This window comes from Eumetopias jubatus, unplaced genomic scaffold, assembly GCF_037043125.1.
Source record: "Eumetopias jubatus isolate StellerSeaLion01/CBP00866 unplaced genomic scaffold, mEumJub1_p1.0 scaffold_6, whole genome shotgun sequence".
Classification (NCBI taxonomy): Eukaryota; Metazoa; Chordata; class Mammalia; order Carnivora; family Otariidae; genus Eumetopias; species Eumetopias jubatus.
In genome coordinates, this window is record NW_028274812.1 from 104,800,994 (window position 1) to 104,824,463 (window position 23,470).

Genomic DNA, 23,470 nt, shown 5'->3' on the forward strand with positions numbered 1-23,470 from the left:
TCTTTCTCTCTCAAATAAATAAAATAAAATCGTTAAAAATAAATAAAACAAACTCCTCTCTGAAGATAATTCAATAGTTGGGGGCTCTCACTGTCTCCTACATTACCCCACATCCCCTTTCTAGAAATGAAAAAGGAAAAGAGAGAGGAGGGAGGAAGGAGGCAGGGAAGAAGGGAGGAGTTAGTTCTTGTAGAAGCATAAGTGAGATTTAGCTACAGGAATACTTTTGAGCATTTGTAATATTTGTTTCCTTATCACTGTCACAACTCCCTGGGAGATGTTATGCTTGGACGGAGGTTGAGGACGTCATTATTTCAAGGATGAGAAACATGTAACTTCTCGGACTGGGGAAAGGATGGCAAGGTGACCGTGAATGAGGGGGTCCAGGGTTAGTCTCCAAAGATTTCCTGGTGGAGCAGCCTCTAAGCTGTTCTTCTCAGCCCACGTTTGCAAAGCAGACTAGCATGAGTGTAACTGGCTTATCTTTACGGAATCGACCTTACCCTAGGGGTTGCAGGGTTATTAATACAGGAGGCCTTTAGGAAAGTGCTTTTGAACAGCAAGCTCCTTTGTTTTCCTCCCTTGCCTCTGACCACTCGGGTTTTTACATTCTCAAATTTGAATTCTCAGATTATGTATGCCCTTTACCAGTTGAGAAGAGCTCATTTTCCCTGCTGTTGCCATGGTCTGGAGCACGAATTCTGATGGCTAAGCCACCATGATGGGACTGATTGAGCCTTTCAGGCTCTCTGCCAGGTCTTCCCCCACGAGGCAAAGAACCCCTGATCAAGGAATTGGCTAAACTCTCCTGAGCTGTCCTCGCTGCCCACCTGAACTCCTCTCCCAAGCAAGGAGGAAGGCTAGGGCCCTGACCTGCGCTTGAGTTCTGGGAGATGGATGCGGAAGAACCGAGCTGGGGATGAGAACAAGGCTGAGGTGATGCTGGGTGGGCCACAGAAGGCAACAGTGTGGGTGGGATTCGGAATAAGGAGGCAAAGAGCCTAGAAAGGAGATGTAAGCCAGACAGGGGCCAAGGAGCCCACAGAGGGGGTATTTGAACTCAGGAGGATGGAGAATAGGCAGAGTATGAAAGCATTCTCATGCCAAGGGTTAGGCGAGGAGCAGGGGCAGCTCTAGGTTTCTTGGGGCTGGAAGCTTGTGCAATCAAGGAGCCCTCCTCAACAAATGGTTACCAAATTATGAATATAAAATTAGACATGGAAGTGAATATTCATTTGCAATGAGAAAATGAATCAAATCACCAGCTTAAAAAAAGCTGCCAAGTACAACAAACAGCAAAAATCCAGAAAAATAACTCACTTTTATTAATTAAGTACTTACCACACATCTCCAATACTTCCCCCCCTGCATTTTTTTTTTTTTGGACTATGTACACTTTGATTGCTTCTCCGTTTTATGACAATTTTGTAATGTCCCCTTTTATAGGAGAGGAGAAAGATAATTCCCTCACTAAGACAACTGATCAACATTTGATTTTTAAGGTTGACAGGGTGCAAAAATGTGATTATCTATAGAACCAGTATGGGTTGATATACCACAAATATACAAGGTCGATTTGGGATACTTCCCCTTAAAAATGTATAGCGTGTTTATTATTATATATGCTGCATTATTGAGTATATTCCTGCCAGGAGAGAACTTCTTCTGTTTTGACTAAACTTTGGTAAGAACTAAACCCACTGCTTGTGATTTTCCGTATCTGATAACTGGGAGAACTCTGCAGAGTAGCTCCTGGCTCTATATATCTCAAACCTTGACTCTCCGCCTTTACGTGCATACATCGGGGTGCACATATTTATATTGCACGATGACCTCTGACCTTGCACCTTTAGGTCATGACCTGGGTAAGTCAGCACCGTGGATGGTGAGAGTATTACCAGAAGCCAGTCCTTCTTGAGGGCATCTAACATAACATAACCATTACCAGAAATGACTTGGAACCACACAAATATATCCCACTAAACCCAAACTAAATAGATTCTTCAATTTAACTTCCCACTTTGTGAAGTCCCCAAAATCCTCATGGCCACTCCAATCTAATACCAAAGAAAATCTAACGGAGGCCAAGTTGTAATGGAAAGGAGACACTGGTCTCAACCAATTGCTCCTTGAATATCTTGCACTTGCAAATCTTACAAAAACAAATGATTATGTGAACGCTATCATAGGTTCGTTTCTGAGCCTTGGAAGGAACTGATGCTAGGGAGGGGACCAAGGATTTTGAATTTTATTAATTCTGCTTTAATTAATTAAATTAATTGGAATTAATTAATTCCAATAAATCCTGCTTGGGGTAGGTCAGAGGATTCCAAGCATCTTCCTATACCCAACTGGGTATTTAGACACAGATGGCTCAGTCCTGATGTTTCAACAATCTGACATGAAGGCTGAGCCATCCTGGACTCTACACTTCCTCCGGGCGTGTGGTAAGAAATTGCGCCAGGCTCTGTGATATCTCTCAGGAACAATCACCTCCTGTGTGTCAGACTTCTCTGCCACATGCCTCCGTTTAAGGAAACCACTGTTAACAGATGGACACTGTAACTACTCTTAACTGGGCTCTGTTTTAAATGGCCCTTGTCAAAAGTCATCATGCGGCATACACCCAGCTGGAAGTAAAAATCAGTTTTTAGGTGAGGGGTAAGGTCTCTGGGGACCACACTGGTGACCGTACAATCAATCCTAAGTAAAGTGCCTACTTCTGGAACAGGAATATCAGGTTATGAGACATTAAAGAGGCTTTTGACCCTCCCTGCGCTCTTCGTGCTCTTAGTCAGCAGTCAGGTTGTTTGGGGGAAACTGTGCGAGTCCTTCACCAGGTTTCTTTTGTTTCCACTGAAGTAGAATTTATGAGCTTGTCTGGCCAATAATTTTACTTTGACGAGGAAGATCTTCAGGTGAGCTAGACAAGATAGCATCAGAGGATATTAGAGGAGAAAGGAGCCTTAGAGATGATTTTCATTGCACAGTGGAGGGAACTAAAGTCCCAAAAGGCAAAAGGACACATCAGAGTCAAGGAAATCGGTACCCTCTGGTAAGGGGGCCAAGATTCATCTATGGAAGTCAAGTCTACTTTGTTTCTTTACCTTCAATGCAAACTGTGGTTTTCTTGAAATCCTGGTGGAGAAGATAGTTCAGGAAACCAAGGAGTAATTCTGGCACCTTCTTCTCGGCCCCCATCCCCTCCCCCCTTCTTACCCCAAAGTGTCTATACCTGCCTCAACATAGTTCAAGTGATTGTTGAAATTTGTATTTGTAAGGTAATAATACCAAATGTTTATATTCATTGGGATCACTTACCCAGGGTTTCTAAGGACTAGGGCGTGTTGGAAATTTTGTGGATACTATTTATTAGGAGAGAAGAATAAGATGTGGTAGATAGTAGTAGAGTATAATTTCAATTTTGGAAGATATGAAAAATGAAAAACCTGTGTTAGAACACAGATAGGAAGGAGATATACCAAACTGTTAACAGGGGTCACATTTGTGTAGTCATCTTACAGGTGTGTGTCATTTTTTTCTTCTGTAAATCTATTTTTATACTAGTTTCAATTTTAGGTACTTACTAAGTTTAAAAAGATTAGATATAGTTTTTTTTTAAAGAAAATAAAATTACCTTGACTTTGAATAATAATTAAATACATGTTTATCTGGCTTAGTGCTTTGATTCAGGTGTCTGGTTTTAGAAACAGGGAACCATAGACCCAAGGGCAGTAAGTAAATTTCCACAAGAGATCCTTAGATGGAAAAGTGGACCATCTTGCTGCCCAGAAGGCCAGTGTTTTCTTGATGCTCAGTGTTGTGGAGGCTGAGCCCCCTGAGTCCCCGACTCTGTGAGTGTTTCATGAAGTCATGCTTGCTGTGAGTCAGTCCAGGGTGAGTCATGCTTCCCACATCTGCAGCGGAAAGAAGGGAAGGAAGCAAGAAAAATAATAATAACTTGGTGGTTATTGTATTAAATAAAGTAAATTTCAGTGTGTCAGACCAGATGTAAAATTATAGAAACCAATCTTGTGAAACTGTAAAATGCAGTATGCTGGATCAAGTGTTTTGTTTTCTTAATTTTTTTAAAACTGTCATTTTTGACCAAAAAAAAAGGGGAGGCAGTTTATTCTCTGACCTCTTGGAACTGCCTATTAAAAAGAGGCAGCTAATTCCTCTGGCAAACTTTGTGGAAACTTGACACAGAGTCTTGGGAGTTGCATTAAAAATGCAAGAGGGCATTTTACATTCAGAGGAGAGTGGGGTGGAGGGGGCTGCGTCATCACTGCTCCAGGTCAGCAAGTTAAGAATTATTTATTTATGGAAAGTGGGCTAGGTGTCTGCAGGGTTCTGGGGAAGCAGCGTGCCCAAGAATGAAGTGTTCAAACCCAGCAGATGAATCTCCCCAACCCTGATGCTTTATAAGAGAGTTTTTGAATTCGGTTTTCATTGTCAGTGATTTTTCAAGTTATTATTTGTTTATTTGAGATAGAGCGAGAGAGAGAGAGAGCACACAAGCAAGGGGAGAGCCAGAGGGAGAGGGAGAAGCAGGGTTCCCGCTGAGCAGGGAGCCCAGTGTGGGACTTGATCCCAGGACCCCCGGATCATAACCTAAGCTGAAAGCAGACGCTCAACCGACTGAGCCACCCAGGCGACCCTCAAGTTATATTTTTGAATTCAAGCTGCTGATCTCCCACTTTCTTTGGCTTCAAGAGGATAACGTTTAGAGGTTAGCTTTCATTAATTGCTCTGTAATCCTAGGAATCACCGGATATGTGTTTTTATACCTTTAATAGCTTTATGGCCCCCCCATAGGCAAACCGTATGAGAGAAATAGTTAACTGTTTCATGAAAGAATCAAGTTCCCCAAAACATTCTCATCCAGGCTCACCTAAAGAAATCTAGACCCCTGACACTGACAAATAGGTCTGTTCTCCATATGTGACACAAAGGATCACCAAGGCTCCATTTACGTTTTGCCAGTGCCATGAACGTTCATCATGACAGCAAAAGCAAAAGAATTCAGAACCACAGCATGTGATTTCCAAATTTATGTAAATTTCTGGGGAAGCTTCCTCTTGAACAGTGATAATGCAGGTAAAAACTGTCTTCTAGAAGCCACAGATTCCCTGTACTTACTTCCTGTCTCTCCTCTCTTGCCTTCTCTTTGCACTTTCCTCGAGCATCACTCTTGGAAAAGGATCTGGCAAGTGCAGTCGTGCCAAGGTATAAATATGGCTCGTGGTGGTGACTTTTACCAGGATATTTGCTTTTTTTATCGGTCAAAAAGACTTCAACCATAGCCAGGAATTCCTTTGGCATTTTGCAAGGAAAGAAGCCCTAAGTGGCATTCCAGGGATGACAACTTACTGTCCTTATGCCTGCTTTGGGATTTGGGCAGCAGTCAATACCGACATCAAGCACGATTTGCCCCTAATATTTTACTCTCTCAGCTTTGGCACAAGCAGATCAAAGAAGGCAATGCGTCTTATTTAGCTTTGCCTGCCCCGCGGCACCCAGCAGCGGACACTGCACATAGGAGCTGAGCCATCATCCCATGAGTCTAGGAACTGAAGGATGGGTTCCCACTCCCTCCAGGCATACAGTGACAATTATGATGCCCTATACAAGTTATATACAGAGAGTTTCTCTGCCTTAACTTGGTGCCATGTGCCAACAGGTGAGGGAAGTGTCCTCAGGAGGTAAATGAAACACAGGTAAAGGGTATTTCTCTCTTCCCCCTCTCCATGGTTCAGGTATTTTTCTTCTGACCTGTCCTCAGTATGGATCCTAACCTCAACCTCTTCCAAGGGCTACCTCTAACTTTGAAGCAACTCTCCCATCTTTTCTTACTAGCTAGAATGTGACCCGAAGACATTAGGAGTTTGCCTCATTTGATTTGGCAGCACAGAAGATAGAAAATTAGTCCAACTGCCATTCCTCCACTACCTCAAGTTTTTCTCTCTTTTAATTCATCTTGATCTCATTTTCTATAGTCACAGATATTTGAGAACATGGCAGATAAGCAAATGAAGGCCCTGGTCTATTTTTACGGTCTAATTCCCCGCCTGCCACAGGTGTGATACTGGGCTATGTACTGAACACTCCTAATTCTCACTTTCCTCATGGTACATGCCTTATAAGGCTATTGCAAAGGGTAAATGAGCCCATTTATATAAAGCACCTAGCACAGTACCTGGTATACAGAAGGTACTCAATAAATGTAACCCGTCATCATCAATAATATTATCACCATCGCATCCATTAACAACAACCTACTCTGTTGGTGCTAATAAGGCAGTTATCTGGTGTAAATTTTATGGGTGGGCTAGTAGAGAGTCACAGGATAGAATATCCCTGTGAATTAGACACTTCTCAATATATCCTTCCCTGTGTTTTCCCTGATGAAAGAGCAGGTGGTGGAGGAAAGAAGGTCTGGGTCTGAGGTCTGGACTCTAGGTTTGGCTCTGCCACCAGTGAGTGATGGAGTGACCTTGGATAAGTTCCTCATACCACCGGGATTCTGCATCCTCACCTGGCAAAGAGGAACTTAGACTTGATACCTTCATTCCCCTCAGGCTTGGACAGTTTGTGTTTCCTTTATGATGTATTTATTTCACTCCGCTTTTTTTCTTTCCATTTTCCCATTGAGAGGTCAAGGCAAAGGTGATAACAAGCAAGAAAACAGTGCCCTCTAGGGTTTTCCAGAGGCGTGCCTGTGTTGATGATGGGAGCGGAAGAAAAACACCAGGGTGAGCATCTGGGGGCTCTGAATTTCCTAAGGCCTACAGTTACCTGCCCCACTTCTTAAGTGGACCTCACAATGTTGCTTCTATCTTGATGGGTTGAAATAAATTGGTTTTGAAAAATTACAAAATCCCAAAGGAAGAAAACCAGCAAAAACAAAAATAAAAACCCTTGAGAAAACTTGGAGGTACAGAAACCCAAGTCAACTAAGAAATATTGAAAAAGGTATGCCTGTGTGGCTCAGACGGTTAAGCGTCTGCCTTCAGCTCAGGTCATGATCCCAGAGTCCTGGGATCAAGTCCCGAATGGGGCTCCTAGCTCAGCGGGGAGCCTGCTTCTCCCTCTGCCTGCCGCTCCCCCTGCTTATGTGCACTCTCTCTCTCGATCTGATAAATAAATAAATTAATTAATTAATTAAAAAAAGAATTATTGAAAAAAATGAAGCCCAACTCAGAGAGATCAGCCATTATTTATTTCAAATCTAAGTTTAACATATTTAATGAAGAAATGTAACCTTTTGATGTTTTCATTGAGAGAGTTAAGACAGTGTTCAGAATATTTCAGCAAGGTAACATTAGTATTTTATTAATGCAATATTTAAAATTTGCAAAAATAAAGTTTTGGGGGGAAGCCCATTTAAGTTTATATTTTTTGAGTTTATTATTATCCCTCCTAAAATGAGGCAAAAATCCATAAAGAGGAACATGATTGTCTCCTAGACAACAGAGTCACAGAATGTCACAAATCATGTGATCTAATGCTCCATCGTATAGATGAAGAAGCTGATAACCCAGTGCTTTTGTATTTAATCCGGAGCTCTTGATACTTTCTGGAAGAGTACATAGAACAGTAAGAGCAATGCTAACATTCAAATAACAATAAACATGAACTCACTATGTACCAAGCATCCTGCCATGTTTTACATGGAGCATCTCATTTAACCCTTGCAATAGCTCAAGGAGATCATTACTATTGTTTTTTCCCTTTTATAGACAGAGAAACGGAAGCACAGAGGACTCAAATGACTACCCTAAAATTTACAGCTTATCAATACTCGTGGGCTTTTTATATACAATCACAAATCCATCCCACATTCAAATTCATAGATATATACTCAGACGCCACTAGGCTTTTTATGACCCCTTCGTTTAGTTTTGGAACAAAAATTATTCTGGTTTTGAAAGCTCTTCCTTGACCATCGTGAGGACAGAATGAGTCACAGAGAGTTGGGAAGAGCACTCAAGGATGGGTGGTAAATGGGACCCAAGGAAGGGATGGGAAGCAGCTTGCCTCAGAATTGGTTGGTTAGGTGCCAGCTCTTTGGAGTGAGGTATAGCTTGAGGTTCCATCATAAACTTTCATAAATTCAGGGTCCATTGAGCAAGTATACATAAAAGGAAAAAGCTGAATTCATATTGAACCTTTACAGAAGTCTATGCACATGTGTTTAAATTTTCTTCTATTCTTGTTAAAAGCACACAAATGCACACTTGACTACCCAAACACACAGTTTTGTGTTGTTCTAACACAATTTTTTCATATGCATATTTCCTCATGTTTCACTTTAAATAGCTACATGATGTTATTCCATCGTCTTGATGTATCATGATTTGCTTAGTCATTTCCCTATTGTTGGGGCTTTGGATTGTTCCCAGTTATAAATACCATTGCTATACCATTTCCAGACCATTTTTAATTTGGGGGATTTTTTTCTGATAATATCCCCAAGAGTTTAATTTCTGTGTCAAAGTGTATAATATATCGGATCTTGCTATATATTGCTAGATTGCTTTCCAGGAAGGCTAAAAAATAAATTAAAAGTCCAATAGCTTTGAATTTTTAGCATTCGGTTTTTCTGATTTATCTACCAAGAAATGTATTTATCATTTTAAGTTGTTTTGATCACACTACCACCATCACCCCTATCCTGACATCATGACCACTCCCAGCATCACCAGCTTTGCCATGACAATAAAAAGCAACACCATCACTATCATCAATTCCTTTGACCATCGTCATCATCCACCCCGACTGTTACCATCACCTTCAAAATGCCAAAACAGTGTCACCAAGATCACAATCACCTTCATCAACCAAACCACCACCCCATCCCTGTCATTCATTACCATCACCATCATCAAATCCACCGACAACACCAGCACTATCACTACCATTCCTTTTATAACCACTACTCTCACCATGATCTGCTATTGTCACCGCCATCCTGATCACCACCATCACCATCATCACCTTCACCATCACCACCACCAGCACCATCACCACTGTATTCCACCATGACTACTGCCACATACCATTATTGGAGACATTCATTGTGTGCCAAATACTGTACTACTTACTTCCAGGAATCATTTTGTCCTCACAATATGTAATAGCCTCCTGTTACTGGCTAGAAAATGATATTGAGAAATGAGGACCTTTGGTCAAAGACACTGCCTAAAACATGGCAAAGCCAAGATCATATCTGAATCTGAAGCCTATTCTCTGTACCGCCAATGCCTGCACTTACTTTAATGGATATACTGTGGTCCTTCAGAGTACTTTTCTCTACATCTCTTTAGTTGCAATTGACACTGAGCATCTTTCCATGTGGCGATTTATTGTTGACATTTCCTTGTGTGTAAACCCTCCATTTATTTCCTGTGACCTCATTTTGAATGAAAACTGAACACTGACCTTAAATAATTAGATCAACTCTGTAATTTCTATGGTAAAACTTTTCCTTTAACATTTATAACATATACTCTTCTCACTTACATTTCGTCTTTTAAGGCCTTTTGGTTTTTTTATGTTCCAACATCTATTTTATGTCTAATATTATATTAGCAATCAGGAAGAAATATTTCTTCCTTTTTTAATTGAAAAGAATGTGCTTATTTTTTTCTAGTTTCCTTTCTACATTCATCATTTTGCTTTGACCAAAATTTATTGTAGTATATGATGTGAGGTGTATTGTCTGTACTGTGATTTCATTGTGCCCATATATTGAATTATGATTAGTTCTTGTATTTGTATATTCTATTTTAAAAAAGATTTTATTTATTTATTTTAGAGAGAGAGAGCATGCACAAGCAGGGGGAGGGGCAGAGGGAGAGGGAGATAGAGAATCCCAAGCGGACTCCATGCTTAGTGCAGAGGCCAACACAGGGCTGGATACAAGAACCCTGAGATCATGATATGAGCCGAAAGCAAGAGTCAGACGCTTAACCAACTGAGCTACCCAGGTGCCCCTGTATATTCTATTTTTTTCATGTAGTAAATTTTTATAATAGTTTCAATCTACTTTTGAAATATGTATTCTATCTCATAATTTCGTCCTTGCTTTTACCTTAATATTATAGTTTTGCTAATTGTCACTTGTTTTAAAATTTAGAAAGTAAATCCTCATTAATCCTCTTGGGAAAAAAATTTTTTTGTGGTATATTTTCCTGCTTGTTTTTCTGTAGAAATCTTCAAATCAGTGTTTCAGATTTTATAAAATATACTATGGCGACTTTAATTGTTATCATATGAACAGAGTTTTGTTACTTAAGAATATTTGGCTTTCCATCCAGGAATAAGATTTAATTTCCCATTATTCATAGTATTATTTTTTCCTTTCAAAATTATTTTATTAGGGCGCCTGGGTGGCTCAGTTGGTTAAGCGACTGCCTTCGGCTCAGGTCGTGATCCTGGAGTCCTGGGATTGAGTCCGGCATCGGGCTCCCTGCTCAGCAGGGAGTCTGCTTCTCCCTCTGACCCTCCCCCCTCTCATGCTCTCTATCTCTCATTCTCTCTCTCTCGAATAAATAAATAAAATCTTAAAAAAAAAAACAAAATTATTTTATTATTTAGATCTAAACTATTATCTAAGCACTTAATGGTATTTTTATCACAAGAATACATAGATTTTATGGCATTATGAAGCTATTCATCACCTAAGTATCAGGATACAAATAATTTTATTGAATTTATCTTTTCCAACACATCAGCTTTTGCTGTAACTGCAAAATCTAAGATAAATAGTTCAGATATTATAACAATTTTCTCTGTCACTTGAAAAACAACATCCAAATTAGTAAAATCAACGACAGTTTCTGTAGAGCCAAAATGTTTCAGAAAGGCAGGTTCCCCAGACGAGCCAATCTGGGAAGAGAGAGTCTCTTGGCCCACGGATACTATGAATGTAAACTAACTTTGGATGAGCCAACTAGGGCTGAGTTTCTAAAAAACTGTCATGTGAAGTGGGATTTTTTATGTCACTAAACTTCCTTTTCTCCTTTTTCTCTCCTTTTCCATTGTCTGGGGCTCCTATGTGCTGACTTTGGCAGAGAGTATGTCAAGACTGGGGTGTAAGCTGGAAAAATTATCCCAGAGAAGGGCCTCTGAGAAGTCAACCCAAGGCTGGCCTTGTTTGCCCCATTTCTCCCAGAGATAGAGCACTGCTCCCAGGCACGCACGAATGGGAGCCTAGGGTTTGAAGACCCACCTGGGCCGGCAGCACCTCTCTGAAAGGTAGGGTCCTTAAGTTTGGAGATTAGAATTTGCAGTCACAGCACAAGTAGGTGAGTCCAACATTCATTCATTTAGTCAACAAATATTACCGAGCCATGTAATCCACTAACTGTGGATAAAACATCTGTTCTCCATTTTTTCTTTAATCTATGAATGTGAAAGGGGGGGGGAATAAAGGCTTTGGATCAGGTTCATTCCTACTTTCCCTTCACTCTAGAATTAATATGTTTGCTATCACAGAATGGGTACTTGAGAGTCTGGGTCAATGAGCTCTGCCACAAAAAAACAAAAATAAAAACAAAAACAAAAAAAAAAAAAACTAGTATTAGTGAGTGAGCCCTATGAGTCTAATATGTCCTGGGCTTGGTCTGAAGGCCCAGGTCTCAGTCTCTAACTCTGAGGCTCATTGTCCCTGGCTTAATTTTCTCAGGACAATTTGTCTTCTACCCACTCAGCGATCTGTCTTTTGGTGAATCTGTAACCTAATACCAGTCCTTCCTGTGATTCTCCAGTTGTATGTTCCCTGTGCTTTCAGCCACGCAGTGATGACCACGTTCCCAGTATACACCCAGGACAGGCAAGAATTGTTCAGCAAAGCAAGGGCTTCCTCTGATGTCCAGAGATGATCCATTCACTTATTTATTCATCCCTTTGTGCTTTCGTCAATTTCTTACTGAACACAGTCTACTTTGTCTACACTCATACCTTTTTGTCCAATAACACAACTGAAGTAATTTGTTCTTTCAAGCTTGCCAACTATGTCATTCAGTGGATCAACTGTGACCAAAAGATTGTGTTTTTGATTTTTGAGCCAAATCAAGTTTTCCATATCCATTTGCAAAAGAACTCCTTAACACTGTTGTGAGTAGAGGAGGAAATAATTAATAGTTGCCAACCAGAACAGTCATGACCTTCTTATGGAGGAATTCCTTGACTATTCATGACGGAAGCAAAAGAGATAAAATGTAGCACCTGCAAAAAATATTAAGACCTTTGCAAGATATACAAATATTGAATCATTATACTTTATACCTGAAAATAACATAATGTTATATGTCAATTATATCTCAATCAAAAAAATTTTTTTAATGTTAAGAGTTGAGATTAAATAAGAGTTGTTAAACTAAGGATGGAAAATAAATCTTTTCTGGGGGCATTTTTTTTGGGGGGAGGCTTGTTCTGGAGGAATCTTAAAATCGTTTTTTTCAGCTTTTATAGAATATACTATGGAGACCTCAATTATTGTCTTATGTGTAATTTTGGAGTAAGGAGATAGAGAATTTGGAAGACAGGAACTCCCAAGACTAAGACTTCCCATGTTATTATCGAAACAAACCATCACAACTGTTATACTGCCAAACACATAAGGTTTATAAACCCTGAATCCTTGGGAATCCACTAATAAAATACTTGATATTCTGCAACGCCACTGAATTTGTTCAACACCCATTTATTTATCCAACAAATGCTTCCTGAGCATGATTCTAGCACTGCGTGTGCTCTAGGAACAAATAAAAAAAAGTATAAAACATTGTCCCTAACCTCAAGACATGGCAGAGTGGTTGGGGAGACAAGATTCACAGACTGAAAGGAAAGCTAATAATAGAACACAGCTTAAGATGAAACAGCAAGGATAAAAATAAATAAATTGCCAAAAGATAAATAAGTGCCAAATGAAACAATAAAAGTGACCCGGAGTTTCAAAAGGAATAAATCGCTGTCGGCTGAAAGGGTTGGAACAGACTCCCTGGCAAGGTAGAAAGGACCTGAGCGTTGGAACACAGGGAGGACATGGGCGAGGCCATGAGTGGGGAAGCTTTACTGCAGACTGACTCTGGCTCTGACACAACCACCGGGTCAGCTGGTGCCCCAGTCAAACAGACGGCTCTCAGAGTGACTTGACTAAGTGTGCAAAATGACCGGTGACTTCCGTCCAAATGGCCAAAGCAAGAGGCTGGGGTAGATGCACATGGTGCACAGGCCTGATGCAAGTCTATACTAGAGTTTTCAAAACCCAGTTCTGAGAGATTCAATATCCAGAAGCAAACAAATCCAAAGGACAGGAGAGCTGGAGGCATTGATAGGGGAGCTGAGGCAGTTATGTCATTGAAAAGGAATTAAAGCATGGGACAATTGCCAGGTAGCCATTAAATAACACAGTTGTGTAAACAATACATTCTGAAACATATGGCTATACTTGTCCTGAGTGAGTGTCTTTTGCTTGAGGGGAAACATTTTCTGCTTCATTAGCTCTTTTTATTTCTTCCAATGTTAGTCAAAGACTTGCAAATTTCTGCTGTCTTTTGAGGCAAATGTCACAGCACACTGTAAAATAGTGAAAAGGAAGTGGCTATTGGGAGCCAAGACACCTCTGTTCCTGGCCCGCTTTTGCCATTGATACTGTTTGAAACTTCAGACTTGTCACTTAAACTTTCTAGATCTGCATTTTTTTCCCCACAAGGTGATGGTAATATCATCTACCTTAATTACTTGACGGGGTTATTTGGGTTGGAGTAAAATGACACGGGGAAAAATGTTTAACGTGTTGAGCACCTATTTTGAATCAGTAATTTCACATTCTTTATGTCATCGAACGCTGAAGACAATAGCTCACATTAAGTGTTAGTAGTTTGCTCAACACCACAGTACGATTGTGATCCAATGCTCTGAAATTTAGTGGCCCTTCTCTCCTTTAATGCCCACACGTCAGGCTGAACCTATGGCCTATGGAAAGTTGAGTGTGCAGTCCTTGGGGTGGGATGTTAGCCTGTGTCAAGCTCACAGGGTACTTTTTTTTAAAAATTTTTTTGTTGTTATGTTAATCACCATACATTACATCATTAGTTTTGGATGTTGTGTTCCATGATTCATTGTTTGTGCATAACACCCAGTGCTCCACGCAGAACGTGCCCTCTTTAATACCCATCACCAGGCTAAACCATCCCCCCACCCCCCTCCCCTCTAGAACCCTCAGTTTGTTTTTCAAAGTCCATCATCTCTCATGGTTGGTCTCCCCCTCCAATTTCTCCCCCTTCATTCTTCCCCTCCTGCTATTTTCTTCTTCCTTTTTTTTTTCTTAACATATATTGCATTATTTGTTTCAGAGGTACAGATCTGTGATTCAACAGTCTTGCACAATTCACAACACTCGCCATAGCACATACCCTCCCCAATGTCTATCACCCAGCCACCCCATCCCTCCCACCCCCCCACCACTCCAGCAACCCTCAGTTTGTTTCCTGAGATTAAGAATTCCTCATATCAGTGAGGTCATATGATACATGTCTTTCTCTGATTGACTTATTTCACTCAGCATAACACCCTCCAGTTCCATCCACGTCGTTGCAAATGGCAAGATCTCATTCCTTTTGATGGCTGCATAATATTCCATTGTGTATATATACCACTTCTTCTTTATCCATTCATCTGTCAAAGGACATCTTGGCTCTTTCCACAGTTTGGCTATTGTGGACATTGCTGCTATAAACATTGGGGTGCATGTACCCCTTCGGATCCCTACATTTGTATCTTTGTGGTAAATACCCAGTAGTGCAATTGCTGGATCGTATGGTAGCTCTATTTTCAACTGTTTGAGGAACCTCCATTCTGTTTTCCAGAGTGGTTGCACCAACTTGCATTCCCACCAACAGTGTAGGAGGGTTCCCCTGTCTCCGCATCCCCGCCAACATCTGTCGTTCCCTGACTTGTTAATTTTAGCCATTCTGACTGGTGTGAGGTGGTATCTCATTGAGGTTTTGATTTGGATTTCCCTGATGCCGAGCAATGTTGAGCACTTTTTCATGCGTCTGCTGGCCATTTGGATGTCTTCTTTGGAAAAATGTCTGTTCATGTCTTCTGCCCATTTCTTGATTGGATTAGTTGTTCTTTGGGTGTTGAGTTTGGTTAAGTTCTTTATAGATTTGGATACTAGCCCTTTATCTGATATGTCATTTGCAAATATTTTCTCCCATTCTGTCAGTTGTCTTTTGGTTTTGTGGACTGTTTCTTTTGCTGTGCAAAAGCTTTTTATCTTGATGAGGTCCCAATAGTTCATTTTTGCCCTTGCTTCCCTTGCCTTTGGCGATGTTTCTAGGAAGAAGTTGCTGCGGCTGAGGTCGAAGAGGTAGCTGCCTGTGTTCTCCTTTAGGATTTGGATGGACTCCTGTCTCACGTTTAGGTCTTTCAACCATTTGGAGTCTATTTTTGTGTGTGGTGTAAGGAAATGGTCCAGTTTCATTCTTCTGCATGTGGCTGTCCAATTTTCCCAACACCATTTGTTGAAGAGACTGTCTTTTTTCCACTGGACATTCTTTCCTGCTTTGTCAAAGATGAGTTGACCAGAGAGTTGAGGGTCCATTTCTGGGCTCTCGATTCTGTTCCATTGATCTATGTGTCTGTTTTTGTGCCAGTACCATACTGTCTTGATGATGACAGCTTTGTAATAGAGCTGGAAGTCCGGAATTGTGATGCCGCCAGCTTTGCTTTTCTTTTTCAACAGTCCTCTGGCTATTCGGGGTTTCTTCTGGTTCCATACAAATTTTAGGATTATTTGTTCCATTTCTTTGAAAAAAGTGGATGGTATTTTGATGGGGATTGCCTTGAATGTGTAGATTGCTCTAGGTAGCATTGACATCTTCACTCAATGTTTGTTCTTCCAATCCATGAGCATGGAACGTTTTTCCATTTCTTTGTGTCTTCCTCAATTTCTTTCATGAGTATTTTATAGTTTTCTGAGTACAGATCCTTCACCTCTTTGGCTAGATTTATTCCTAGGGATCTTATGGTTTTGGGTGCAATTGTAAATGGGATCGACTCCTTAATTTGTCTCTCTTCTGTCTTGTTGTTGGTGTATAGGAATGCCACTGATTTCTGTGCATTGATTTTATATCCTGCCACTTGACTGAATTCCTGTATGAGTTCTAGCAGTTTTGGGGTCACAGGGTGCTGTTTAATGAAGGCAGAAAACAGGGGTGGATTTTGAAGACGTGATGCAGAGTGTCCCAAGCATGGGCTGCCACCACCCTTATATACTTAGACAATGTGTTACATGTCTCAGCCAGAAGCACCCAAGTCGGGATTATTTCCCAGCTCAGGGCTTTCTGGAGGGTAGGTCTTGCCTTCCATATGTGGGATTAAGAAGAGTCTCTAACAAGCAACACTCTCAATTTTGGCTGCACATTAGAACCAGCTGAGCAGTTTACAAATAATCCCAGTGCCCAGGCTGCAGCCCAGAACAGCGACATGAGAATCTTTGGTGATGACATTTTGGTAGCCCCCAAATGCAGCCAAATTTCAGAATCATTGATCCCGTAGAACAGAGGAAGGGTCTCCTTAAGGGCAAATTTGAGCTTCCAGTATTTTAAGATCCAGACTTTTCCAGTAATGGGGAGAAGCTAACTACTCAGGCATTATCTCAAATGGTATCTTTGATTGGTTGGTTGGGTGGTTTCTGTTCTATTGGCAAGTGGTAAGTAGGAGTCCTAGGATACTACCCTAGGTCTTCCTCAAACATGCCAACATCACCCTTAAAAATTCATAACCCCTTGTATTAACATAGCGTTTTGTGTCCATGTATTCTCCTTATTCTTCAACTGGCTCTTCAGATGTCATTTGAGGACCAAACGATTTTTTTTTTTTTAACTTCATTCTTATTAAATAGATATATTGACGATGATCAGTCTACTGGTTACAGTGACGGTCAGCACAGGATAAGTAGGAAAGACTCTTCCCAGATGGAGATAAATCTACAGAGAAATCCATCTATGGGTAGAAATTTCATTTTACAAAATTGCTAGTCTCCTGCCCTTTGGTGTTATCTTCTTCCCTCTCTATTTGGGGTCTTTGTGGAGCTTTCAGAATCCAAACTTAAGGGTGTCCTCAGCTGATATTGCCAAGGACAACCAGGTGGGTCTTCCTGTGTATTCAGAATAAAGGTACAAAGGCTGTGGAGAGCCACAAGAAAGTGTCCGGCCCCCAGACTCTCCTCTCTTCTTTCGTTCTGTGCCCATGGCGAAGGAGCTCCAGGGGCATGAGGACCACGAAGGAGCTTATCAAAACTGTAGCTTTCCTGGCCCCACCCTCAGATTCAGTGTTTGTAGGAAGGGCCCAGAGAGATGCATTTATAGACGCTCCCTCAGTGATTCTGGTTCAGACTGTCCTAGGAAACTCGTCTGGCCCCAGACACTTTCGGAATGCGGGTCTTTGTGTTATCAATCGCCTTCTCCTGTGATGCCCCCCCTTTTCTTTTAATTTTATTGTTATGTTAGTCACCATACAATACATCATTAGTTTTTGATGTGGTGATCCACGATCCATTGTTTTCATGTAACACCCAGTGTTCCATGATGCCCTTTTAAAATGCAGACATGACTGCTGCCTGAGTCACTAAGTTCCTGTCTGTGGACAGATGTGAGGACAACAGCAGTAGGAGGGTCTCAGTATGTGTTTATTGAAGGGACAAGGGGAAAGTAAGATCTACTAGTGTGAGAGTTTTGGTAAGGGATGAGGGTTCTGAATACAGGGACTGGTCTGAAGAGGAGGGAATTGGCTTCACAAAGACAAACATGGTTGACTTCACAGAGCCCCAGGGAGCTCTAAGAGGGCTGCACACAGTCTAGCTGATTTGCCTGAGGCTTTCCCTACAACTTGATTAGAAAAGACACTTCGTGTTAAAAAAAAAGAAAAATTCAGACAATGTATAAAAGTTGTAAAAAGTAAAAATTGAAATGTTCTTCCTCCTAATCCCACTATTCTGAAATAACCATTATCTACACTTTGTGTGTAGTCTTCCAGACAATATATAATATAAAATTACATATATTTTACATAAAGCAAAATAAGTTCATGCACTTTTCCATAATTTGTTTTCTTTTTCACTTACTAATATATCCTGACATCTTTCCATGTCACTCCATATATGTTCTTTTTGTAATATCCTTTGTTATATGGATGCACCAAGTGTACCCAATCAGTCTTCTAATGGACATTTAGTTTGCTTCTAGTTTTTTCTTATTTCAAACAATGATGCATTAAACACCTTTGAACATACACCCTTTGTTTCCTTAAGAGTTTCCTATCAACGGGCCTGTTGAGTCTTCATATGACCCAACTATGTCTTCAAATTTGATAGATAACTGACCTCTGAAAGGTTGTACCAATGTACACTCCCTACTTGTATTGCATATTTACTCACAATTTTTTTCATGAGTCTTTACACATTTTTACCAATTAAATAAGTGAGAAATCTTCCATTGGTGCAATTTGTTTTGTAGTTAATTGGTGTGCTTTTTCGTATATTTATTAGTCCCTGTGATCCTGGGAACTAACTGTTCATACCTTATACCTAGGAGTCAAGGCTCACTTTTGTGTTTTCACACACTGTGTTTTATTATTTTCACTATGGCATCTGTTGATAAACAGCAAATAGTCATGGGCTGCAGAGAGCAAATCCCATGGAGAGGGGGAGGGGCGAGGGAGTCATTTTCCACTTAATCAAGATACCAGAACAAGCAACTTATTAAAAAACACTGTTTATATTATTTAATGTGTAAACCTTAAGAATTGGAGCAACATGTTATATTCTGCAAAGCACAGTGATGGGAATAAAACAAAATCTTAATAAGTTATTTACCAAATGAATTAGTGAATGTGGACAAATAGACAGATCTAGACACATACCGTAGGCCTGGCTGTGTGATGGGCACAAGGAAACACACATAAGAAACACCAGTCCTGCTTTCATAAAGCTAGATTTGTTGGGGTTGTGGATATGTAAAGTGATGATTATAATGCAAGAAGTGATTAAAGGAGGGTTGAGATGTCTTCTGTCCTTGAAGGTCTTAGTTCTAGAAATCAACAGATTCATAAACAAATAATTTCAATGTAGTAGCACAAGAGTAGAAGTTTGCGCAGGGTATTATGGAAACAAGAGGGGTTTTGTTTGTTTGTTTTTTGGGTTTTTGCGGGTTCTTTTTTGAGAGAGGGGCGTATGGGGGAGAGGGGCAGAGAGAGAATCTTAAGCAGGCTCCACACCCAGCACGGAGCCTGATGGCTCAATCTCACAACCTGAGCCAAAATCAAAAGTTAGAGGCTAAAGTGACTGAGCCACCCAGGCGCCCCAGGATGCGGCCTCCTTTTTAAAGTGCATCTCTGTGCTTTTGACCCATGTCCACCTTACAATAGCCCTGAGATCTTTTTTGATCATATGGACCACCTCTTGCCCATAGCCCTCTTCAGTCTGTGCACGTTCTAACTGTTGTGGATATAAATCTCCAGTTGCAAACATTAAAAAACCCAACTCAAGATGGTTTGAGCCAAAAAAGGATTTTACTGACCATCAGGACAGGAAACTCCAGGGGTATCAATTTTTAGGTTCCAAGAGATCTAGTCACTCAAACAATACATCAGAACTTGGGCTTCCTTTCTCCATCTCTTAGCCCTTGTTTTCTCTCTATTGGCTTTATTTTCGATTATACTCTGCCTTAGCGGTGACAACAGTGCGGGCAGCCCCAGGACCATAATGTAGTTTCTCTGCAAGCCCAGCAGAAGGAAAAATTGTCTCTTAAGCACATTTCTGACAAAAACCCCAAATGTGAGCAAAGTCTGATCTCTTTTTATCACATCATAAAGAGGATTCATATTATATCTTCTAGGAGTTACAAAGAAACAGCCTTTACTAACTTTGCCACCTGGAGAAGATAATTACAGTTTTAAAAAAATGATTCTTTGCCAACTAGATTGTAAATGAAAATGTCACGAACTCAGCACTAAGCAGCTTGCTTTGCAAGTCTATTAGAAGACATGACTTTTCTCATTTAAAAAAAAAAAATGGAACATTGATTCCAAGTTGATCATGTGTCCATTTTGAGCCAATCACTGTGCTCAGAGGGATTCAGTGCTCCCATTGGTCAATGTGAGTCACCTGCCCATCCCTGAAGCTCCACTTGAACCTAATGGGCTGTGAATGGAGCAGGTGTAGATTCCAAGGAAAATTCAGGGGTCTTTTAACAAAAGGGCAAATGGATTCTGGTTGTCAATCATAACAACCCTTCACTTTTCCTTTCAGAGTTCTAATCTGGTCATGGGCATTTGCCCACTTCCTTCAACATATCCTTCGTTCTGCTCCCACCCATGGACAAGGTGACTCCCCTCCCCAATATTCCTTATCTTGCTTCACCCCCAGCCTGGGGGTCTCTTTAATACCATGCCCTTTTTTGAGGTATTAAAGGCTATCTCTGATCAATTGGCAAGATGGGCCTGTTGTCCAAAAGAAAATTAGATGTGTGCATAAAAGTAATATGGATCAACAATTTTTTTTTTTTTTTTGGAATTCTGTTACACACGTGTTTATCTGGGATCCTGTCCAAGGCTTTTAAAAATATATGTGTGTAATAGTTGTATTTTAATGTGATCTTGCTGTGACTAACGTATGAACTTTGCCATTAAGTGAGACAATTACAAGAGCAGTAAATCCTGCCAAATATTTATGGTGCTGCAACAGAACATGACCTCAGATCACTTTTCTCTGGCCTCTTGTCTCCCACGGTTTTCCTTTCTCTAGGGGCTAGGTATTTGTTTATTCTTCATGTGCCACATTTTGGTGCCTACTTCTTTTTTCAGCTCTGTCTCTTGGTGTCTCTGAGGTTAAGCGGAGTGAAGGAGAATTCCAGAATCCCCAGATCCAGCCATTCCTTATCCAAGACCAGTTCATTCTCTGATTCCAGTTCAAGAAGCAATTGCTAAGTCTCTATCATCATCCCAGCCTCCTCCGAACGCATTCTACTTCTCACACACCGGAAAGCACAGGAGTTAATAAGACAGGCTTTCGAGGTGGAGAGACTGGGGTCAGAATTCTGGCTGTGTTGTTTATAATGATCTGTGTGATCTTGGACAAGTTCCTTAATCTTCTTTCTTTTTTTTTTTAAAGTTTTATTTATTTATTTGAGAGAGAGAATGAGACAGAGAGAGAGAGAGAGCACATGAGAGGGGGGAGGGTCAGAGGGAGAAGCAGACTCCCTGCTGAGCAGGGAGCCCGATGTGGGACTCGATCCCGATGTGGGACTCGATCCCCATGCGGGACTCGATCCCGATGCGCGACTCGATCCCGGGACTCCAGGATCATGACCTGAGCCGAAGGCAGTCGCTCAACCAACTGAGCCACCCAGGCGCCCAAGTTCCTTAATCTTCTTAAATCTTTGCTTCCTCATTTGTGAAATGGGACTGATAGCACCTGTTGTAGGGGTTATTATAGAGATGAATCGAGCTTAGGAGCCGTTCAGTTTCCAGCACATGGTGGGCTCTTAGTAAATGTTAACTCTTATTATTCTTACATAATTCTTTCCCATGTTTTACTTCAGAATTAGAATCTTTATAAAAACCCCACACTGTAATGTCCATTTCACCTATGTCAGCCTTGGAGTAAAATCAGGGCAGAATCCTTAGTCAGGGACGACGCTGTGAATAAAAGAGCTGCCAGATACGCATTAATTCATTCCACCAACAATTATTTTTCCAGCATGTACATTGTCCTTGGATTATTAACAGTTTGTTTACAAGTGGTTTTTTGGGGGTTGTTGTTGTTTGTAAGTCTATAGCAGGGAACAATTATGCTCTGAGGGTCATGCGAAAGAGACACGAGACTGGATTCTTGTCCTCAAGGAGGTTTTACTCTTGTGGAAAAAACATAAGGCAATCCATGAAGGCATACTGCAGGAGCAAAGATCGCTCATCAGCAGGAGGCAATAGGCACAATGCCCGTTCTTGGAGGGTTCGAGAATGAGCACAAGCAGTATGGCCCCAAAACACTGGTGGCGAGAATGAGTAATGAGTGAATCAGTGGTTGAGTGACGGTTGTTGACAAGGACACTTGGCTTCAGTCCAGTGTGCTCCCAGGCCCCTCCCTGGGAGACTGTAGGTAGACTGCTGTGGGGACCAAGACTACTGGTCACGTTCAGCATGCCCAAGGGCACGTTAGTTTATAAAGGATTAGATAGAGCTAGAAACACACCCTAATCCTCCTCACAGCCCCACCTGTGACTTCCTGTGGGTGTAATTGCTCCAGGACTCACCTCCCCTCCTCTACACCCACCTGGTCCTCCCACAGAGATACTGTGTAACTGGCGTTTCTGCAGCTGTCAACAAACCCTGCTGGTCCCTTCAGCTTGAACCTTAAGCCCTTGGGATTTTCCGAGAGATCCTTTGTAAAGAATGTCAGAGAGGGACAATCTAATTCTCTTAGAAATAGCCACTACCCTGGGCAGAATGAGTAGGTTCAACTAAATAACATTAGGTACATAAAAATTGGAGCTTGTACCTAATGGTGTGCTTATACTCTGGTACTGGGCAAGATGAACATTTCTTTAAAAATCTCCCCAAAAGGATTATCGTTATTTCATAATAAATGTTCTTTTATCACACATACACACACTCTCTCAGTCTAAATATGTTTATTTTGTTGTTTTATTTTTTTATTTCAGTGAAAGCTTGTTCTACTTTATTGATTGACTCTAATTAGGCACACTAGGTCTCATGGAACAGAGACTTGCTTTATATATCTTAAGTCCATAGTAAGATGGGATACGATACTAGGGATTTGAAACAAAGAATGTGTGGAAAGGGGATGTAAAAATAAAATCTAGTGGCTTTACATTTTTTTTTTTGAAGTGTTTAAGAACCTTGATCATTTGAAAAATTTATATACACAAAATTCTCATTTTGGGGATAGAGTTCTGTATGTTTTAATGCATGCGGAAACCTCTATAACCACCACCACAAACAGGATACAGAATAGTTCGATCACCAGAAAAAATTCCCTTCTGCTACCCCTGTGAGTCCCACCTCTCCCCACCAGTCCCAGCACCTGGTGGTCACCGCGGAGCTCTCCATCGCTGTAATTCTGCCTTCCCAGAATATCATATAAATGGAACAATTCAGGATGCAATCTTTTGAGACTGGTTCCTTTCACTTAGTATAGTGCAGGTGAGATTTATCCATGTTTTGTATGTGCTCATTCTTTTTTATTGCGAAGAGCTCTATCGTTGTATGGATGTGCCATATATCTTTAATTCATTTAGCTATTGAGGGACATTTTGGTTGTTTCTAGTTTGTGTCAATTATGAATTATGCTGCTATGAACATTCATGTACAGGTTTTTGTGAGAACCTAAGTTTTCATTGCTCTAGGATAATACCCGGGAGATGACAAGTGTGTC

General features: G+C 40.9%; 1 protein-coding gene and 1 pseudogene across 2 annotated transcripts in view; one reads left to right on the forward strand and one right to left on the reverse strand.

The window, feature by feature from the left end:
• The window catches only part of LOC114204589 (10 kDa heat shock protein, mitochondrial pseudogene), a 31,647-nt pseudogene extending 22,674 nt beyond the window's left edge, over window positions 1–8,973 (reverse strand).
• Window positions 1–23,470, forward strand: part of CLIC5 (CLIC family member 5) — a 164,184-nt gene that overhangs the window by 36,515 nt on the left and 104,199 nt on the right. The window lies entirely within an intron of this gene.